The following is a 23563-nucleotide window of genomic DNA, read 5'->3' as shown; positions in this document are numbered from 1 at the left end:
TAGAAGTAGGTTTTTATATAAAAAAAAAATGTGTCGTTAGTTTCGATCTAAACGCGAACGTACACGTGAAAAGCCAATTTTCTCGTTCGCCGATACGGCTGTCCCGGCGATCCAGTATTAATTTCCACGAAATATGGACCAAAAGGTACCGGGATAAAGGTCAAGGAAATCGGTTGCCTCCGGGGCCCCCTATAGAACCGATTTTAAAATAATTTTGTGCCCACGGCTTTCGCTTTTTGCTTTTAAATTGAAAATAAACGTTGCAAATATAGCGGATGAGTACTTGAAGGGCCGAGTAAGAATTGAACGAGTATATTGCTTCGAGAAAATTGTTAACATATAATTTATTACTTAACTAGTAAAAGTTACTGTTAGAGTTAAATTGGTAAGTATGTGTATGCGAAATTTGTAGAAGATCAATTGCTTTTTGAAGAAAATAGCAAATAGTAAATAGTAAATATATCAATCAAGTTTTAATAAAGTTGCCAATATTGAATTTATTATTGAATGAGTAGAAGTTGTCTGTAGTAGGGACTAGTAAATTCTGATGGAAGTAATTAGTCTCGAATGAATTGTTTCAAAAACATTACAAATATCAATTGCATTAGCCTTGGCGTCACAGAGATGGTCGGAACTTATACTGGCTCCAAACAAATTTGTTTATAATGGTGCCCCTAAATAAGATTTTTTTTATTTGGATATATTCCTGAAGGAACGCGCTATTTAACAGCATCTCATTCGTTCTTACCCAGGTGAGTTATTTTAACGTAATAATTCTGCTTGAAACCTCTTTGAGGTTATGTTTAAGGCTTCTAGGATTGCTCGAGAAAGTGACAGGGTCTTCACGACTTGATGCTTCACCGTTTAAGTCCATCGTGGGCTTCTCTATGGCAATTGATCATTCCTGAAGGAATACGGGCATTTGACTTCTACAATGGCTTCTTCGTCGATCAATCCATCAGGGCTAGCACAGAGAAACTCTGAAATTTGTAAGCTATACTCCAGTAGGCCGACCATTTAAATTATAGTTTTGTCTCAAATGGTCTAGAGCACCCTTTTCATGAGTCTACATGACTACCCCATTCAATTGCTTTTATACCATCCAAATTGTATAAACCTAGAAAAATATTAAATAAATAGTAATGATAGTAAAGAAAATCTATTTCAAACATGCATGACACAAATATATCAATATATTTATTTCTCACCTAAGAGTGTCTAAACAAACTCACTGGAAATCAATTTTTGATACAAGCTACAATAATAGCACCAAACTTGCTAGCGGTCAAGCGAAATGTCCTTACGTTTGCGACCTGACCCGTAGTAGATCTAGCAATATCTTTTATAGCCTTATCATCAACAGCACATTTTTCCTTGAATACAGACACTCTGTCTGTGGCCTTCAAAAAGTCTTGGGAAGAAATTATTAATTAATAATTAATGTCGACTTCTGGCTTTATTGACTCCTCATTCAGTAGCCTAGTGAAACCAACAGTGTTTCCAAAGCTGCGTAGCCTTTCCCTCAATTTCTTTATTGGTTCCTCAGGTACTGCATCCTCAAGGGCTCTTCCGCACACTTCACTGGCACAGACTTTGGTTTAGGTGGAGCATTCCACGAACATGCTGGTCTATGATTGGTATGTTAGAATGATCAAAAGGTTCCAATGGCGCGGTGGCATTTTATCCCTCTCGGACATATACAGGTGGCTGGTGAAATATCACCATTTTATTCGAACCCTGTAATCAAATTAACCAAATTAATTCATTATTAGAATAAAAAAGGTTAATTAAATAATTAATTCAAATAAAGTACTGGAAAAGTAAAATAGACATAATCCCAAAAAGTTTTCAAGCAAAATTATTACGTTAAAATAACTCACCTGGCCAAAAACGACTGAAATTCTGTGAAATAGGACATTCCTTTAGCAATATATCCAAATAAAAAGTCTTGTATGTTGGCATAAAGACAAGAAAATTTCTTATGGCGATTTACCATTATATACGAATTTTGTTTGGAGCCAATATAAGTTCCGCACATCTCTGTGACATCAGACTTAGGATGTCTATGAATGAGTAGGATTAGAGAAATAATTGAGTAGTAAATTTAGGGCGGATCAATTATTTTGAAAAAATTACCAAATGTTGAATGAACCTCAAGACAGTAACGGCGCAGGAATTATTAAAATGCGTTGCGTGTTGTTTTTAGGAAAATTCCGTTTTGTATTTAATTTTGTTTTTGGAAGCAGGCGAATTAGAAGAACGAGAACGTGTAATTAACTGATTAATTTGCCCGAGTTTTCTGTTGCGTCGCGTTTATCGCCGAACGGGGAACGTTGATAACGAAATAGAAACAAAAAGAACCCGCATTTACGGCTGATTAAAAATTAATAACAAGCGAAAACGTACATACATCATGTCCGACATTACTATCGGTAATCGATGGCCGCACTTTGCTCCAAGGTCATTTTTTTTTAGTTGGTCGTCATGGTTTCTCTTCCAAAGTAGTGTACATATAAATGTAATCGGTCTACAATGTCTGGTAATAAGCTAGGGATTTTGGAGGGTCAGCACCAAACCATGCACCAACGGTTGATGTTGTAAACCAGTTTCTGTTCTAGCTATAGAATGTGCCTTTGTTGTGGTGCGAATAAAAAGGTTCGACATCGAGCAATAACAAGATAAGCAGGGCTACTACTTCCCAATCTTCGGGGGCCCTCGACATTTGGTGCCGAAAGCACATAATTCGGTAATTTAAAGAGCGTTTTTTCGGAAATATGCTGATACACATCGATTAGTATTTGTAATTGCACTTTTTTTATGTAAGGATGTTGATGTAAAGAAAAAAAATCCGGCTCGACGGACCAAACTATGCTACACATCGGTTAGTATTTGAAATTGCATTTTTTTTTTATTTAAGGATGTTGATGTAAAGAAAAAAAAACCGTCTCGAAAGACCAAACTATGCTACACATCGATTAGTATTTGAAATTGCACTTTTTTTATGGAAGGATGTTGATGTAAAGAAAAAAAATCCGGCTCGAAGGACCAAACTATGCCATAACCATTATTGAATCAGCCGGAAATATTTTTTCATTTAACCAAAACGATTTTATGGCACGACTAAAATGTTAGCAAAAACTTCTTTTATAAATGCCAAAAATTGCACAAAATTTACCTACGCCTATGCCCGACACCGAAGTTGATCGGTACTCTATGGAATGTGACTAAGTGAATAAAATGACTAATACTCTCCTCGCTCAAATGTGTGTAAGGTGCGATGCTACACTTCTTGTTTTTATAACATTTTTTTCGGAATTCTGCTTTAAACCAATTCCTTTCATCATTCCGCTTGTGAACGCCATAAAAATGGAATTCTTTGTTGAATATCTTTCAAATATTTTGTAACTTGATTTACCGTGTTTAGAAATTATTGTTTCCATAAAAGAAATAAAATTTGTTACACGCTGTATAAAGTGGCTTATTAAGCTATACAACTGTATAAAAGCTGTCTTTGATTTACTAAATATGTTCCAATTTATACGAGCTGTACCGCAAATCGCTCGCTAAAAAAACTGGGATTGGTATTTACGAAATGACTTACGTGATCTAACCGTGGCAATAGAAAAATTATCAAAAACGTTTAAGAACATCGAAATTTTTGTGTATGTTAGTGGAATGAAAAGCAATTTAATCTAATTCTTCTAATTTTCACTCTACAAGTGATTTGGAATGTCGCAATGCTTTTTGTGTCGGTTTAGCTTGTCAGCTACTCTTTTCGATTATAAAATGTCATTGAGTTAACCCGGCGTTCGGTTTAGAATTCGTTGATAAAATATTTGTTGTTAAGAGCGCGTCTCTGCGGTGCGTTTAGTATTCCGAACGAGTTTGTTGGTCGACGAGAGAAGACGACGAGCGTGTATAATTATTATTATTACTGGTCGAATCGTCGCGACCTTGAGGCGGATAACGACGTTTGGACATAACTTTGCGACCAAACCCGATAGTCTAGACGGGCCTTTTTACCATAATTATTTGAAGCGAATGTTTTTATTCTTATTTCCCTTCTAACGGCAGTCTCCGCCGACACTTGAGTGGTCAGCTTACGGGGCGCTGAAATTAAGTCACTCCAGTTGATATCTACATTTGGGTATTCGACTTAGGCTACCTAACGGTTACCTAATTAAATGCGACCCCAAACTGTCACAAATATCTGAGAAATACTAGTTTTTTGTTGGTACCCGGGAATAGAATTTCCTTGGATAGTTCAATAACATTTAGAATTTCATTTTTCTCATCTTACCAACATAAATGAACGTCTATATAAAACCTTATAGACGTCTTATTAGACGAAATGCTATAAATACTGAAAAGAAACATCACATTTCGGTCAATAAATTCTTTATCTAAAATCAACACGCGCAAATGAATTTTTGACGGCGCGATATTTATCCGTTTAAGCAACATAGACTAGATAAAAATATAAAGCCTTGAAGCCGCGACGTTTTAAAGGCACCTTTTAGGTGCCAATTTACAACATTTTATCGGTTTCTTGAAGAAAGGGGTCTTTAAGATGCCTTTTAATGGTCTGCAGGTCTGCCTTAGATATATATATATATATATATATATATATATATATATATATATATATATATATATATATATATATATATATATATGTTTAGCTTTTGGTTCTTGGGTTATAGGTCTTTGTATTAAAAGCGATTAAAATTTTTTTTGTCCATATATTGACGTTTCGGTCTTCTATGACCTTCTTCAGAAAGGGGTACAGTCAAAAAGAGACAAACACAAATCTTAAAATTGAAGAGGTAGCATCATATGAAAGTTTATACTTTAAAAGCGTTTGGTTTTGTCATAGTGCCCTTGATAAAAGATAAAAGTCCAACAAAAAATGATTTGTATACGGCACTCACACACATAATACACACAAATTTAACGAAACAGTTAAAATATATATAAGAGTTTAAAATAATAATAATAATAATAATACCGATACGCGAGGTTTGCTCGCGTCGACGTTACTGAGTAACGTATTATTATTATTATTATTATTTTAAACTCTTATATATATTTTAACTGTTTCGTTAAATTTGTGTGTATTATGTGTGTGAGTGCCGTATACAAATCATTTTTTGTTGGACTTTTATCTTTTATCAAGGGCACTATGACAAAACCAAACGCTTTTAAAGTATAAACTTTCATATGATGCTACCTCTTCAATTTTAAGATTTGTGTTTGTCTCTTTTTGACTGTACCCCTTTCTGAAGAAGGTCATAGAAGACCGAAACGTCAATATATGGACAAAAAAAATTTTAATCGCTTTTAATACAAAGACCTATAACCCAAGAACCAAAAGCTAAACATAAATATAGAGAAGGTCTAAGAAAAAACAAAATATAAACAATATATATATATATATATATATATATATATATATATATATATATATATATATATATATATATATATATATATATATATATATATATATATATATATATATATATATATATATATATATATATATATATATATATATATATATATATATACAGTGTTCGAAGTGTTTTCGGAGCGCGAGCATTGAAGATGCCAAGTGAGATTTTGGCGAAACGTCTGCAGGATTCCAGTCGGATGCAGGATTTGCAGGATTCCAGTCGGAGTTCAACGAGCGAACGGATGATATCCCGGAGTATAGTGTCATCATATATATATATATATATATATATATATATATATATATATATATATATATATATATATATATATATATATATATATATATATATATATTCTCACGTATTGATTCACGGATGGAAAAATGTGATGACACTATATTCTGGGATATCATCCGTTCGCTCGTTGAACTCCGACTGGAATATTGCAGACTCACTTGGCATCTTCAATGCTCGCGCTCCGAAAACACTTCAACCACTGTTCGAATATATATATATATATATATATATATATATATATATATATATATATATATATATATATATATATATATATATATATATATATATATATATATATATATATATATATATATATATATATATATATATATATATATATATATATATATATATATATATATATATATATATTCTCACGTATTGATTCACGGATGGAAAAATGTGATGACACTATATTCCGGGATATCATCCGTTCGCTCGTTGAACTCCGACTGGAATCCTGCATCCGACTGGAATCCTGCAAATCTTGCATCCGACTGGAATCCTGCAGACGTTTCGCCAAAATCTCACTTGGCATCTTCAATGCTCGCGCTCCGAAAACACTTCGAACACTGTTCGAAGTGTTCGAAGTGTTTTCGGAGCGCGAGCATTGAAGATGCCAAGTGAGATTTTGGCGAAACGTCTGCAGGATTCCAGTCGGATGCAAGATTTGCAGGATTCCAGTCGGATGCAGGATTCCAGTCGGAGTTCAACGAGCGAACGGATGATATCCCGGAATATAGTGTCATCATATATATATATATATATATATATATATATATATATATATATATATATATATATATATATATATATATATATATATATATATATATATATATATATATATATATATATATATATATATATATATATATATATATATATATATATATATATATATATATGAATGCAGAGAATCCCCCCCAGCCATGTATTCAGCTCTGCAGCGCACTGTCTTTGGCTCCTTTTAAACAGCACACGGGACCCATAAATCTGTGTTTTTTGTATATCGCTATGAAACACGACTATGGCAAAAATAAAAAGTGTAGCTCCGTAACGCAACCTATTGAAATTCGAGGAGCTGGGGAGTCGGGAAGTATTTTTAAAAATTTAAAAAGCGCACTTGCAGGGTATCGAAAAAAAAAACATTTCTCCAAAATGAAATACGCGATCGAAAAAATTCTTGAACCAGAAGACGCGCGAGGTCCTAGGTGATTTTATAAAAAATGTACCCTTATAAGAATGATTGACCAAAACTAGAAGGCGCGCGACCATATGGTCCGTATGAACTGCTAAAATTTTTGTATTTTAGGTTTTCAAATATTGTACAGGGTGTTATATATATATATTCTATACCATATTCAATAATTTAAAAGGTGTCCCAAATTTGTAAATATCGACTTAAAATTTAGCAGTGAAAGTCCACACCCTAAACCGTAGAAAAATATGGCCAATTGGTTTAAATGGTATTTTACGCATCAATAGCTACAGTTTTTGTATTTACGATTTTCGTCACATACGCTGCCCGAGATCTTTAAAAAATCATTTACTTTTACCACGTACTGAATGGTTTCAGAAAACAAGTATTTTCTTGAAAACCACTTATTCTATTGGAAAAAATCACATACCAGGAAACGGGGGAGATCCTAACTGATCCTAAAATTTTCCGTTTTTGTGGGTAAATTATTGGGAATAAATGAAAAACTGCTAAATATGCGATAATTTGATTTGAACAGTATTGTAAATTGTGTCGATCGAGATTTTCAGGTTTCAGGTTTCAAGTTTGCCGTAAGTTTGAAATTTGGCGAGATTTGAAAGACACTTTATACAGGGTGTGTACACAACACAGTTACATCGATTTTGCGAAAGTTCGATAATGGTCCGCAGGAGCACGATGGAAAAACAATGTCTCGCTCTAGGACAAGAAACTGCGAAGCGGTTTCTTTTCAAAATACAAAGCTGCTTCGCGCGAATCGTGGTAATTCTGGACGTAATTATAAGACATGTCTAAAGCGAGTGTATCCACGAATGAAGTGAAATTTTTTGCAGAAATTGGTCTAAACCCACTTTTCTGAAATTCAATAAAACTGAAACAAAAACCTTTCCGAAATTCCTGGAGTTACAAGGGAAAAAAAACAGGGAAATCAAATCATATAATCTCGCGACTAGCCCTAGACTTGGCAACCGTGCGAATGAGGTCGTTCACTGAACCGGCGTTGTCAAATTTTAAAATCGGTCACAAAAAGACATTTAGATATACATATACAGGTTTTGAAATAACGATATTGGGAAAGTCGTCAAACGGGAAAACAATTATTTATTACCATACGATAAGAAAATAAAATATAATCAAGTTTCCAAAATTCGAGTCGCAAATTCTCTCCGAATATTCACGCGAAATAACCCAATCTGACAGCGTTGCACGGAAAAGACGTCGGCGTAGACTTTGCGCCCGCATGTGTTGGTGATGCGTTTCCGCCAATCGCGAACTGCAACTTCGCGGCGCTCCAGGATGAACGCGTTCATTAAGAGAGATTCAATTAACTACCCCTATTTTTGCATAAACTAATATGTGATTAAGCATAACTTAAGAATATCTGCGACTAAAGTTGCGAGGCCGGTATGCTGCATTTTTATCTTGCTTTCGTTGTATGTCAGGGCTCCCAATTACATCAGCTAAAGATCATTAAGGATTGTATATCATCTGTTCTTCGATCGACACCCTTTGTGGGATATTTACCCTTAACATTTCCATTCAACCGAGGATGTTCCTCGATAGAACCAGATTCTTAAAAGTAGCAACCATCTTCAAGGATGCAAAAATTAGTATATCCCATGTTCAGTTTTCGTTTTATTATTTTTCGACTTCTTATGAATTTATATATATAAACCTATAGCTTATCGATTGGCCGCGAGTACAGCACCAAGAAGTTATTCTTCTTCCTTTCCTCGCGGTATTAAATTCTTGAACTTAACTGGCCATCTATACCCGCCAGCGCCCTTAGGCGCATGCTCCACTAAAAATCACGGTGAAGCGCTAAATCGGTCGCTCTCATCGTGTGGTTCAAAAAGTGCCGTTGAACGCATCAGATCATACGCGTGGTGATCAACAAATTTCCTCACCACTCGAGGCACAGAGAACGCAGCACGGGCCGGCCCCTTCGGAAGGAAGACCAAAAGCGAGGTAGGGTCAGTTAAGTAATCAAAAATCTTTTGATCCTGTCTTGAGTAATTTTTGCGACTTCTTGCTGTGCCAGCTGCGGCCAAAGTCCGTTTCCGCGCGGACAAAACATCCCATGTATCCAACATATAAGAGACACTTTGATATCAAGAGAAGCGAAGAAGCCAAAAAAATGGCAATTTACTGGAATAGCAGACAGTGCGCTGCAGAGCTGAATACATGGCTGGGGGGGATTCTCTGCATTCATATATATATATATATATATATATATATATATATATATATATATATATATATATATATATATATATATATATATATATATATATATATATATATATATATATATATATATATATATATATATATATATATATATATATATATATATATATATATATATATATATATATATATATATATATATATATATATATATATATATATGAATGCAGAGAATCCCCCCCAGCCATGTATTCAGCTCTGCAGCGCACTGTCTGCTATTCCAGTAAATTGCCATTTTTTTGGCTTCTTCGCTTCTCTTGATATCAAAGTGTCTCTTATATGTTGGATACATGGGATGTTTTGTCCGCGCGGAAACGGACTTTGGCCGCAGCTGGCACAGCAAGAAGTCGCAAAAATTACTCAAGACAGGATCAAAAGATTTTTGATTACTTAACTGACCCTACCTCGCTTTTGGTCTTCCTTCCGAAGGGGCCGGCCCGTGCTGCGTTCTCTGTGCCTCGAGTGGTGAGGAAATTTGTTGATCACCACGCGTATGATCTGATGCGTTCAACGGCACTTTTTGAACCACACGATGAGAGCGACCGATTTAGCGCTTCACCGTGATTTTTAGTGGAGCATGCGCCTAAGGGCGCTGGCGGGTATAGATGGCCAGTTAAGTTCAAGAATTTAATACCGCGAGGAAAGGAAGAAGAATAACTTCTTGGTGCTGTACTCGCGGCCAATCGATAAGCTATAGGTTTATATATATAAATTCATAAGAAGTCGAAAAATAATAAAACGAAAACTGAACATGGGATATACTAATTTTTGCATCCTTGAAGATGGTTGCTACTTTTAAGAATCTGGTTCTATCGAGGAACATCCTCGGTTGAATGGAAATGTTAAGGGTAAATATCCCACAAAGGGTGTCGATCGAAGAACAGATGATATACAATCCTTAATGATCTTTAGCTGATGTAATTGGGAGCCCTGACATACAACGAAAGCAAGATAAAAATGCAGCATACCGGCCTCGCAACTTTAGTCGCAGATATTCTTAAGTTATGCTTAATCACATATTAGTTTATGCAAAAATAGGGGTAGTTAATTGAATCTCTCTTAATGAACGCGTTCATCCTGGAGCGCCGCGAAGTTGCAGTTCGCGATTGGCGGAAACGCATCACCAACACATGCGGGCGCAAAGTCTACGCCGACGTCTTTTCCGTGCAACGCTGTCAGATTGGGTTATTTCGCGTGAATATTCGGAGAGAATTTGCGACTCGAATTTTGGAAACTTGATTATATTTTATTTTCTTATCGTATGGTAATAAATAATTGTTTTCCCGTTTGACGACTTTCCCAATATCGTTATTTCAAAACCTGTATATGTATATCTAAATGTCTTTTTGTGACCGATTTTAAAATTTGACAACGCCGGTTCAGTGAACGACCTCATTCGCACGGTTGCCAAGTCTAGGGCTAGTCGCGAGATTATATGATTTGATTTCCCTGTTTTTTTTCCCTTGTAACTCCAGGAATTTCGGAAAGGTTTTTGTTTCAGTTTTATTGAATTTCAGAAAAGTGGGTTTAGACCAATTTCTGCAAAAAATTTCACTTCATTCGTGGATACACTCGCTTTAGACATGTCTTATAATTACGTCCAGAATTACCACGATTCGCGCGAAGCAGCTTTGTATTTTGAAAAGAAACCGCTTCGCAGTTTCTTGTCCTAGAGCGAGACATTGTTTTTCCATCGTGCTCCTGCGGACCATTATCGAACTTTCGCAAAATCGATGTAACTGTGTTGTGTACACACCCTGTATAAAGTGTCTTTCAAATCTCGCCAAATTTCAAACTTACGGCAAACTTGAAACCTGAAACCTGAAAATCTCGATCGACACAATTTACAATACTGTTCAAATCAAATTATCGCATATTTAGCAGTTTTTCATTTATTCCCAATAATTTACCCACAAAAACGGAAAATTTTAGGATCAGTTAGGATCTCCCCCGTTTCCTGGTATGTGATTTTTTCCAATAGAATAAGTGGTTTTCAAGAAAATACTTGTTTTCTGAAACCATTCAGTACGTGGTAAAAGTAAATGATTTTTTAAAGATCTCGGGCAGCGTATGTGACGAAAATCGTAAATACAAAAACTGTAGCTATTGATGCGTAAAATACCATTTAAACCAATTGGCCATATTTTTCTACGGTTTAGGGTGTGGACTTTCACTGCTAAATTTTAAGTCGATATTTACAAATTTGGGACACCTTTTAAATTATTGAATATGGTATAGAATATATATATATATAACACCCTGTACAATATTTGAAAACCTAAAATACAAAAATTTTAGCAGTTCATACGGACCATATGGTCGCGCGCCTTCTAGTTTTGGTCAATCATTCTTATAAGGGTACATTTTTTATAAAATCACCTAGGACCTCGCGCGTCTTCTGGTTCAAGAATTTTTTCGATCGCGTATTTCATTTTGGAGAAATGTTTTTTTTTTCGATACCCTGCAAGTGCGCTTTTTAAATTTTTAAAAATACTTCCCGACTCCCCAGCTCCTCGAATTTCAATAGGTTGCGTTACGGAGCTACACTTTTTATTTTTGCCATAGTCGTGTTTCATAGCGATATACAAAAAACACAGATTTATGGGTCCCGTGTGCTGTTTAAAAGGAGCCAAAGTTCAGGATCCACCGTTTCGAAGTTATTCGCATTTTTATGGAGCGTCGACAGAGAACAGAGATCAGACAACAGAAAACGGACATTCAGACAAAAAAATATAAACTTTTTTTTTATGCTGATTCCGTATGTACCAATGGCGACGCTGTACGGCGCACCGTTTCCGAGATATGAATTTCGTTGCCAAGCGCGTATACTTTCGAAAAATTCGATTTTATCGGGCCGCTTCCCCCTATATATATATGTTTTTATTCTAATTAACACATGTAATCTAAAAACATGCAATCTAAACAAACCCTCGCTAAAATTTGACAACATTGCAGTTCTACAGCCAAATCTAATTTATTTTGAAATGTGGTATTGGAAATATGCGTTGTTTCAGCAGCACTTTTAAGTTTTTCATCTTATACAGCATCGTTCTATTTCTACAGAACCTAAGTTCCGAATATTTTTCGACGTATCTTCAGAATTGGACCGATTACCGCAGAATTTCCCCTAATTATATCCAAAATTTCCTTGAATTGCCCAGTATTACCACTACAATTTCGCTAGAATCCACTGCTTACCGTATTTCAACTAATCCCAGCTTAAATGATTTCGAAAAACTAAGTAGCGACTTATTATATGGCATGCGTTGAAAAAAAAATCACCAACGAAAGATTTGTTTTGTAGTTATCCCAAACGCGATTTTTTGCGTATCGTGATCTGGCAACGCCGCGGCGCGACCTCATTCGCCGCTATCTCGTCGAGATTCGCGTACCTATATCTCGTTATATACGGGGCGTTATCTTGTTCGCCGGCAAACAGTAATTATCGGTCCATTAACGCTGGTCGGTCGCATACGTCCGTTTGACGCAATAAATCACAACAGCGACAACTCGGACGGGAACCTTGGCCTGTCGGAGTAGAGGATATTATACCCATCGACTCGGTTTCACCTGGGCGATTTTGTTCCGCGTATTCTCGACGAATTCGATCGTGTATACGTACGGTTTTCTTTATATCACAACGGACGTGTCGTTTAGCGGTTTTTGATCGTTTGCCAATCCGCGAGAGAACCTTGATACGCGCTATCGCGGATATAGAATAGAAAAGTATACGCCATAGTACGTTAGATCGTCGGCGGGCGGTTACAATGGGTCAGAGCGTTTCGAATCACCACCACCATCAGCAGGAGTACGACCATTTCGGCCTCCGGAAGAACAAGGGTGAGCGTTTCGGCATATAGTTTAGTTCAGAGTGTACCTTCGACCTCCTAACTGCTGGGTGCAGGACGGGCTTGAAAATATTTCGGTCCATAGTAGTTAAAATTAGTATGTTGAATGCGGGAAAGCGAAAAAACAGTTTTGGCAACTCGATTCTACAAATTTAGTTGTGCGTCGCTATAGTTATTGTCCTTTAAAATTAAGTAGTTGACAGTTAATACTCATACAAATAAGAAGAATTTTATACCTTAATTATCCTTTGTATAAATTGTTCCGTGTTAATTTTCAAAGTCTTGTTCTAAAATTTGTAATTTCAGCATTATTAGAACTGACGACGGATATTATCACAATACTTTTACAAGTTCATGTTCTATGTAATTCCTGCGTTTATCTTATTAGAACTAACGGGTATTATTACAATCCTTTTCCAAGTTTTATGTAATTTCTGCGTTTCTCTTATTAGAACTAACAGATTATTACAATACTTTTGCAAGTCTATGTAAAGAGACAATATTTTTTTTGCCATATAATTAGAATCAAACTATACGGAAGCCTTATGGGCTTGTATGGCAATCTCAATGTCAATCTGAACCCATCTATCCCTGCTTCGTATAGTCTACTGTTTAGTAGACAATGCTTTCTTTATAAATATAATACGTCTATTTTTTATATTATTTTTAAAAATATTTGGGGTATGTTATGTTTCTTCCTTTGTCAGAATACGTTTGTTTCTACGTATTTATTTTGTTTACGAAACGGTATGGGTTTGAGTCAATATTGGATTTAATTAGTGCGTAGCGTTCCCATGTATGCAAATATTATTTGCGTCGCGAATATAAGGAAACGATGTTTTTTTTTTTTTTGTTACCGTCGTCGTCACTCGAATGCGCGATGTTTTTTTTTGTTTGATAAAATTTCGACCTATTTCTCGGGCGTCTTCAATATTTTTGCGAAAATTATTAGCCTAAGCAAACCGCAAACAGTGGAGGTTTAGCTTTTGTCACAGTCGCACTGCAGCATTTCCAAAAATAGTGCTTTTTCTTTCGTGATTCACCGGTGACGAATCGTTTTGCAGCAATTATTGAGTGCAGCCATCTTCGAGTATTATACTAAGCTAGTATTTCCACTACTAGACTGGAAGGCTCAAGTCAAGTCAAGTTTCTCCGCTAGATGTATTGGATGTCATCATAACGAAAATAATGCGTACATATTGCGCAATTTTGCGCACATTTTTTAAATAAAATCTTTTTAATTGGGGCGGTAAACTTCATAATACTGAAATGTTGAGAATAATTTTGAATTGTTTTCAAAATTCCACGGAAATTTGTTGCTTTCGTAACGGAACATATTATAAAATCTATGTTGTGGAAAACCTGGAAATGTCAGGTTATCATAAAATGTCAGCAATTTTAACGGGACAAGGAAAACCTGGGAATGTCGGGGACTTTTTCTTCCTTTGACGGGGCTAGGTTACGTATGTATGTAGGTTTCCAGAGATGTAGGTATGTGTTACCGGCAAACTCCGTTATGCAGTTATACCTAGGTTCGCCTAGGCAAAGTCCGCATTGCCGGGCCACTTTAGGCAATGTCCGAAATTATTTTATATTACGGACATTGCCTACACTGTGGTACAGCAACCTCAGGTTTGCCATATATGTAGCAGTGAAAAACAACTCTTCAATACCGAAGTCTTAAACGTTATAAACGTTATTCTGTAAAAAGTGTATAATGCAGGAGCCCGAAGAGACTTTTCTTTTTTTGGTAGTAAGTGACACACATAAACAATACAAGGTGTATTTGCGATTGTTCTTTAAGATACAATAAATTATTATTACCAAATGATTCCTTTTTCTTCTATTGCAAACTGTGCTTTATACTTGTAAAGCAAAGAATATTGGCAGTATGATAGTAATGCGGCAGGTTATTTCGGAGATTGCCTGCTACACATTTGGCAAACCTAAGGTTGTCGTACCACAGCGTAGGCAACGTCCGAAATATCTAATAATTTCGGGCTTTGCTTAAAGTGGCCCGGCAATGCTGATTTTGCCTAGGCTAACATAGGACTTTGCCGGTAACATATGGTTAAAACGGCCGAGACAATTTGAGATGTAAAAAAGAACGAACGGTAAACTTGAAATCGGAGTTCCGCTTAGCACGGTTTTCCGACTACTGATGTCATCCAGCCCGAATCTATCTGCGAAACGTAAAACATAATTTTTTATTTTGCCGACAATGTGTTGGATTTGATAAACCGGGCATTTGCATTGTCGAATGTTGATTTTGGCTTAAAGTGTGCGTCATTGATGAAATGGCGTTTGCTTTTAAGAGTTCTGCGAATAATTTCTGATAATGTTGGTATTTAACGTATCAAACTATTCTGAAAGACGTATTTTACCCATGTTGTCGTGAAAACCTTCAAATGTCAAAGTTTTATGAACCTTTCGACTTGAAAGAAAATAATTTCCGATGCATTGGGTTTTTTTTAATAGCCATTGAACATGCAAATTCCGTCTTTACTGTCAATCAATCAATAATTTTTAGAGATTTTATCATGATGTCTCAGTTTTCTCAGGTGCTACACATATTTGAAAGTAATAAGGGTATAGATTGGCTGGAAACATTTTCATCAACTGGACCTCGTATTCGTGGTCGTAGTTAGTAGTTAGATACTCGTTGCATTTAAATTGTAAGTAAAAATTCTTACTAAAACAAGATGTGCCAGTGTGTGTTGAAAAAGATATTCTGGTTTAAATGTAAATGTCGAATTTACCGCGAAGAAAGACGATATGAATTTTTCTTCTTTTATGAAAAATCGAATTAAACTTCTAAGGCTCAGATCGTCATTATTCGACCATCGGGAATTTGAGGTGTGTTTTGAACAACTTCTCTCTACTTACTAGAGGTTCAATATATTGTTAAAAAATAACCTTATTTTGTTTAACAAAGACGTTTTGTCGAAATTATTCTTGAAACTGTTTAAGATACCTAAATGAAATATTATTTCGTACAGGAGCTGCGTTGCTCCTAAAATGGGAATGGGAATGTTTTTAACTTTTTGGGCAAAAATGGTATTTTTGTAAATAAATTGCTTCAAAAAAAGGTTTAAAGCCAGAAAAATTGATGGTTTTTGAGTTATTGGTTAGTTTTGTAGTAGAGTTCGCCTAACGATATCCCGTTTTTACAACATTTTATGGTTTTGGCATCGGAATGAGTTTAAGCCCCGCCTGTAGTAAAGCGGAAGGGATCATTCTTTTCAAAAATTGAACTGAGGTGGCTTTTACTTGATGAAAAGCCATTTATCAAAATAAATAAGAACTAAAAGTTCAGATTTTCACGAAATTATATATTATGACATGACAATTGTTTCGACAACACCGTGTCTTTATCAAATGTTTTGATAAAGACACGGTTGGGTAGATAACGCTTTGTTGCTTTCTGCAAAAGGTGTCAAAGTAGCAAAGGTTGACTACCACGAAAACATGTTAGCAAACATTGTAAAAATGGTTTTCTGCAAAATTGCTTCCTAATATTCCAGCAAACAGTGTTGTCGAAGTCATCATCGACTAAAGGAGTCATTTCAAAATTCCTACACAAAGAAGCAGTTATTGGAAGTTTGGGAACGTTTGATAAGAAGTGTAATGCGGACAAGTTGGTCATGGAGCGGGGATTCAAAATGGTCTGTCTTCCACTGATATCGGTACTACTGAAACAAAAGAAACAACATCTCGCCGAAATTTAGTTCTGGGGCAATAGAATTAATTAGAAGTGAAGTAGAAAAAAAATCTGCTTCTAGTCGAAAAAAATGTATAGAACATGTCATCGAACAAGAAAATTTCAAGTCGACTAGTGCCAGCATTAATTATTAATGGCGGGACCAGTCCAGCGAGGATAGTGATTATTTTGATGTAGAATAACGTGTAATATAATAATCGAGGAATCTCACCGACGAAACTCTACACAAATCCATCAGCTTTGGTATGCACGAAGCACCGAAGTACGGTTCTTTAACGTCATTGTGGAATTGTGAATCTATTTATTGAGGGTTGTACAAATTGTAAAAAATTTACTAAAGTTAAATACTGGATTATGTCGTAATAACGGTATATCGTTTGGAGAACTTTAGTAATGGCTGTTTTGTTTTGAAAATAACTGTTAACCGAAAATATTTTACATTATTTTGAAGTTAAATTTTAGGATTTTTATGTATTTCCGATGTAAGTTTCATTTTGGTAGCTGAAACGTTTTCAGAAATAATAAAAAAAATTTTTTTTTTGTTTATTTTCATAGCTTTTTGAAGGAGGGATTTTCTGACATTAGTTAGCCAAATGAATGTTATTTTTTAATTTTTTTTGCTCTAGAAACTCGCGGAATGTTTTTTATTATTGAAACACCCTGTAGAATTGTTTGCTTACCTCAGCCTCGAGTTTCTAGACATTGTATCCAATAATTAGTTGCCGGTTCTCCTTGTAATGTAAAATTATCGTCGCCTATTCGTTCCTGGCGCATGTGAACGCGCTTTCGATCAAACCGTTCGGCACGCGCCGCTGCCGTCGCGGCGCCCGGCGTCGGCGTCGTCGTCCCGCCACAGCGATTCGGGGGACCGTGTTTCCGGGTGTCGTCGCCGCGTCGTTATCATCATTTGCATTCGCGTTGCGACGGAAGTCCGGGAGGCGTGTCGGATTCGGATTTAAATTAAAAAAATAAAGTAAAAAGGCAGCGAAATCGGCAGAATGGGCTCGCGTTTCGGTCGAAACATAGAGCGTCGCGACGCGACGCGGCGACGCCGCGGACGAGTCGGTTTTTCGTGAAATGCCCGAACCGGCCACGTTTGACTTTTGACCTTTCGGCTGCGTACCATGGGCGTAGCGATAGGGTCGTGCGTGCCCGAGGAGGAACCCGAAAGGAGTACGCCTTTCCACCGAGTGGTTTACGGTAAAATCAGGAAGAGTCGAACAAGAGAAGGGGGAAGCCTGTTATTAATCTTTTTATTAATAATTAATCATTGCCTTAACTTCGCGGTTTGTGAAAAAAAACCTTTTTTCTACTCCCGTCTGTAGAATGCCTAATTACACACTGATCTAGCGTGCGTCACTTTACCAGATCAGTTTCGTTTCCCACGGATCCGAGCCACTTCGGACATTTCCGGGACTTTACCGGAGGATTTGGGAACAATCGGATGTTTTCCCACAGAAATTTTACATACCGTTCGCATGAACTTTAGTGGTTTTTACAGTTTTTGTATTAATACCTTGCCAAAACCAATTGTACTATTTTCAGTTATCCATGTTTCATCAGGACAAACAAAACAAAATTGAAGGTTAGGACCTGCTTTCTCTTGCTTATACTATCTTAAAAAAAATTAATCCTCTTGGATAATTTTTCTTCCGATTACAGTCTTTTTCTTTAAATAAACTACTTAATGATCAATTGTAAAAGTTAAATAAACAACAACGTTTTAAAAATTGTGTTTATTATGTGTTGTGTTATTGTTGTTTATATGACAGATCCAATAATACATCCCTCTGTGTCCATCGTACACAGTTAAACAACCGAAGAACCGATTGGAACGATAAACGTATAGGTTTAATGACAACTAGTAAATATTTCGTTTGAATGGTATAAAATCTAGTAATCCGATAATCTGCTATTTTTAATTTGATAAATTGTAATTTTTTCGTGACGGCCGCAGAAAAAGTATAGTATACAATACGTTCGATAAGCTTTTTAAGTGATTCGTTTATTAAACACTCGCTCCGCTCGTGCCAAATGAACTCGTGGGTGCCTTTTACCGCACTTGTTGCGTAATATACTATTTCCAACGTTCGTTATTTTTCAATAAACATTAATAATTGTATAGGGTGGGCCGTTTATCTTGGGACACCCCCATATCTCCGAAACTATAGGGGGATGGAGCCAAAAGTTAAATACAAAAGTTAATTGAGATGTTGGTAACCTTTAATTTATTTTAATTTTGTATATACAGAGTGTTTCATTTTTCGTGGGCGAATATCAACTTTCTTATTTTAAATGGACCATCTAGTATATTACTTCATTTTTGAATTGTGTACAAAATTCTAGACAGGAAGCGTTTTTTGTTTCACGTGAGTAAGTTTTGTTTGTTGTTTTTTTAATGGAAACTACCTATTTTTATGATCTTATAATATTTAGCATTAAAAATTAAGGCAATTTTGTATAATGTTGTATATGCATAATATTTTTACTTTTTGAAATATTTCCTTTTAAACACAAATAATATGCTGTTGCCCTATAGGTTCAATTAGTTTGGTGGCTATGACGGTGTTTGGACAAGTGCTAAAGTGCTGCCGGTATGATTTACCATAATCTTGCGAAGCGCTTATGAATTTCTTGACTTGTGTGATAAGGAGCGCCTTCGTGCTGCCAAATTAAATTTCGTTGTTCACTTTCAAGCACTTCATTTTCAACAAGGGGATGGATAATATTTAAAAGCTCTAAGTAGCCTTAGGAATTTAAATTGTGATAAAAAAATAGTGGACATATTATTCAGTGAAGCAATAAAAATAATAAAAGACATATGAATTTTTATTATTTTTTTTTGCTCCAGTAATGGGTATTTTTCCAAATAAAAATTGAAGTCATCTGTGCAAATAATATTAGCAAATATATTTTCTGAAAAGTGTCTCTCTATAAGATCGTTGCAAAAATCTAACCTAATCTTCACTTTTGTATTTAACTTTTGGCTCCATCCCTATAGTTTCTGTCCCAAGACAAATGGTCCACCCTATACAAGAACATCTTTGCAATGAAATTTTGGTTAGTTTTTCTGAAATTTCCCCAAAGAATACCTTTCTTTGCATATATTTTTAAAAATTCTTGGTAAATAACAAAAGGCATTTTAGTTAGCGATGCTGCTTGATTTTTTATCTAACTTGAAACACAAGCTATCCTTAATCTGACAAGGAGAAGAATTTATCAACGTGTGCTTCAAAGGATATAGTTTTGGCTTTTGACGTACCCTGTCTCAAAAAGGGATTACGACCTTCATGCCTATTGTTACTGGGTTAAGTCAATAACCAATAATTTATTCATAGGTAAGGGACAAGACAGGCTCGAGTCATGTAAATGTGGCCATGAATAACGTTTTACCGTGTTATATGGGGTTGAATTCACTTGTCATTAGATGCAAAATAAATTGTGACAAATATACCTGAATATTTAGTATATAGTATACACACTCACAAACATGCCGGTGTCCTCGATAAAGAATTGATTACTTTCTATAAAACTTCTAGATTCCCCCTGCGTCGGTTTTTGTTAAGTCGAACTAGCTGACGTTTCGCCAATCGTCCTGTTGGCTTCTTCAGAGCTTGACTGAACCTGGCTCGCATTTTACTCTGTACCTGCTTTTATATTGTTTTAGATGGTGGCCATAAACACCGTCTTGGATGACTGATTTTTTTTTAGATTTAGATTTAGATTTTTATAGCATCTCGGATTTTTTCTTGCTATAAGAATTGATTACATGCAAGAATTTTAGTTTTATTGAATAAAATTTTATTTCCGGTTATTTGTCTTAGTCTTAAGGCTCTTTCATGTTCTTTGAACCTAGTTGATATTTTTCGTCCGGTCTCTCCAGTGTATTCTTTGCCGCATATGCATGGAATGCTGTAAACTCCTGGCATCTCGAATGAAATTTTGTCTTTAACGGATTGAAGATGTTGAGAGATTTTTGGACAAGTGATAAATCTTTTTGGACAAGTGGTAAATCTGGTTATATTTATTTAGAACTTTGATGTAATAATAATCTATCTCCGCCCCACTCAAACAATATAAAGGCAGGTGCAGAGTAAAATGCGAGCCAGTTGGCGAAACGTTAGCGAGTTCGACTCAACAAAAAAAAGAAGCAGGAGGAATCCAGAAGTTTTATAAAAAGTTTTACAGTAGCCTGTGGAAGTTTCTTTGAAAAATTAAAGAATTTATAAAACCTAGCGATTTTCAATCTCATCGTCTGGATAGCAATGGACCAGATATGAAGCAAAATCACAACCAGATTGTTCGTAACTTTAGATAAACTGTAAAAGAAGTTAGAAGAAGATGCATCAAATATAATAATTAGCCGTGCCACGTCCCATAGGATTTAAATACGACAAAATAGACAAAAAAACTAATGTGATTTTCTTACACCCTCGTTAACATAATATAATAAACACCTTAAAAGCCCATCCTAGATAATCTCTGGCACAATACCGATGGTTAAGTGATTTATTGCCATTGACAGGTTATTTCGATGTTGTCAAAAGCCAAGGTGATATACTTTGAATATACCTAATATATACATCAATAATCTTAAAACAAAAACAAATTAGTTTTTAATAGTCCCAATTGATATCACGCTTACGATAAATAACCAAAACGCCGTACAAAATTTAATCTAAGTTATTAAGTAAATTATAATTATATGTATTTATATATCTATTAATTTATCGTTACCTTTTTATAGGTTTCCCATTCATCTATTCCCGCAATCTCTTTTTAAATATGAATTACATAAATTACCTATTAATAAATGTGATTGTTGGTGGAATTGCCTGGAGTTTTACATACTCTCATTACTATTCTGTCCATTCCATTATTACATTTTTCTTCTTGCAACTATAAATATATTATTATTATTTGTGAAAATATTGACAAATGTCATTAAGAACATCTTTCTTGCATTTGAAGGTTGTATTGAACAATGGTTATTATCTTCTTAAAAGCACTGTTGTTCAGTCACAAAGGATTATTGTTAAAAGTTAATGTTCATTTTATTGTCAGTTGTATGGACCACTTCAGTTACTAACCAAGTAATTAATAGTGGCTCACAATTAACCGAGATGGAGGACACTATTATTTTTGCTTTTCTATCTACGAGGAATGTTTTTTTCTGCTTTGTTTTTATTCGTTTTATTTCAAAGTTTTTGGGGTTTAAAGGTGTCGTTTTCTTTTTGATTTTTTCTGTTCACTATACATACAAGGCATGTCATTCTAACAGAAAAAAATTGTGTTGGTCATCTCTGCCTACTCGTACTGAGGCATTGATATCACAATGTTGTACAGCGCTGAGGTTGAAATATTGTACGGCCCTTAACACACCAACTTTTTATTAAAAAATACTGCTAAACAAATAAAGGAAATACTCATTCAGATGCCATTGCTTTGGAGAGTGGTGTTCCTCATGGGAGTATTCTGGGACCTATTCTGTTCTCTGTTTATACAGCTGACTTCTCTACTTTTCTTAAATTTTGTAAATCAGTTCAATACGCCGATGATGCTCAGTTATATTTTATCTTTTGTTGCTAGTGAGCTGGAGGACCCATATAAAGTTCAGTTAGCCACCTTTGTTTTTTTACTAAACTCTAATAAGACTTGTTTGATAACATTTGCAGAGGAAATGATATTCATAATCGAGACACCCGTCATTGTTTAAGATATTCCGTTCCTAGACAGACACACTTCGGTAACTTTCCAGAGATCTGTTAGCTATAAAGCAGTTAAATTATTTAATGAAATATCGTATGCTGTAACGTCCCTCCCCACAATAAAGTCCTTCAAAAAAGCGTTAATATTGTTTATTAGGCCCGCCAGTATCTAGCAAAAGCGTTTATGATGTGCGTCTATTTCTCGTATTCACGATGTATATACGGGTGTGTATTTTGTTAACAATTATGGTGTTGGTGCTGTTGTTCTTGTAGTTCTACTCTTGTATTATAACTTATATTGTAATATTTGGATTTTCAATTATTATTATTATTATTATTATTATTATTATTCCCTTTTTTGTAATGTTGTTTGAACTTTGATGTTATTTTGCCGCTTGCTTGATGTTATTGTTGTTACTTAATCAATAGTCGTGACAAAGTACCGTGTGTATACTTCTTTTAGTATTAAAACTACTTACTACCAATTTTGCTCTAGTAGTCAGTGTCGTGCCGCGCATGTTTGCGAGATGTCTCGAAGCAGTATTCGAATATGTGTGCGTATGTGGTTGTGTAATTTACATCGAATTTCCAATAAATTACGGGGGCGACGGTGCGCAATATCGTCCTGTTGGGCGAATAAAACCCTTGAAAAGGGCTAGTAAATTGAAAGTAGTTCTATTTTCGTCTCGCCGGCCAGTGTCTCGTCTAAGTGGGGACTTGAAATATTAACAGGTCGATTAATAATTCAGGGTAATAATACGTGCCGGAAGGAAAGGTTAAAGGGTGCCCTTTTTCTATGATGGGGAGTCGCTAAGGGAGGTTTTCGCCGGGTGAGCGTCAAACCGGCAACGTTGCCACGCGCGTAGAAAATAGTCCCCCCTAACTATTTCGATTGTTAAGGGGGGGGGGGTGTATACTTTAAGATTATAGAGGTCGCCCTAAATACACTAAAAGTTTCATAATTCCATTGTTAATTTTCGATTTTTCGCACGTTTATCGTCATTTAAATGTTTTAACAAGTGTTTATGCAAGGAAAACTTAACGGCGCAACGCAAATCCAC

At 35.5% G+C, this 23563-nt stretch overlaps 1 protein-coding gene and 1 long non-coding RNA gene across 3 annotated transcripts in view; both read left to right on the top strand.

The window, feature by feature from the left end:
* LOC132707899 (E3 ubiquitin-protein ligase ZNRF1) overlaps positions 1 to 23563 on the top strand; it is a 29999-nt gene that overhangs the window by 4584 nt on the left and 1852 nt on the right. The window lies entirely within an intron of this gene.
* Positions 2487 to 3250, top strand: LOC132707902 (uncharacterized). The gene is made up of 3 exons (XR_009619786.1): positions 2487 to 2563; positions 2619 to 2746; positions 2918 to 3250. It is a non-coding gene; the product is annotated as an uncharacterized LOC132707902 (long non-coding RNA).

The sequence above is a fragment of the Cylas formicarius genome, unplaced genomic scaffold (genome assembly GCF_029955315.1).
Source record: "Cylas formicarius isolate icCylForm1 unplaced genomic scaffold, icCylForm1.1 PGA_scaffold_9__14_contigs__length_23061073, whole genome shotgun sequence".
Taxonomy (NCBI): domain Eukaryota; kingdom Metazoa; phylum Arthropoda; class Insecta; order Coleoptera; family Brentidae; genus Cylas; species Cylas formicarius.
Note: the sequence above shows the minus strand (reverse complement) of the source record. Positions and strands in the feature narration are given on the sequence as shown.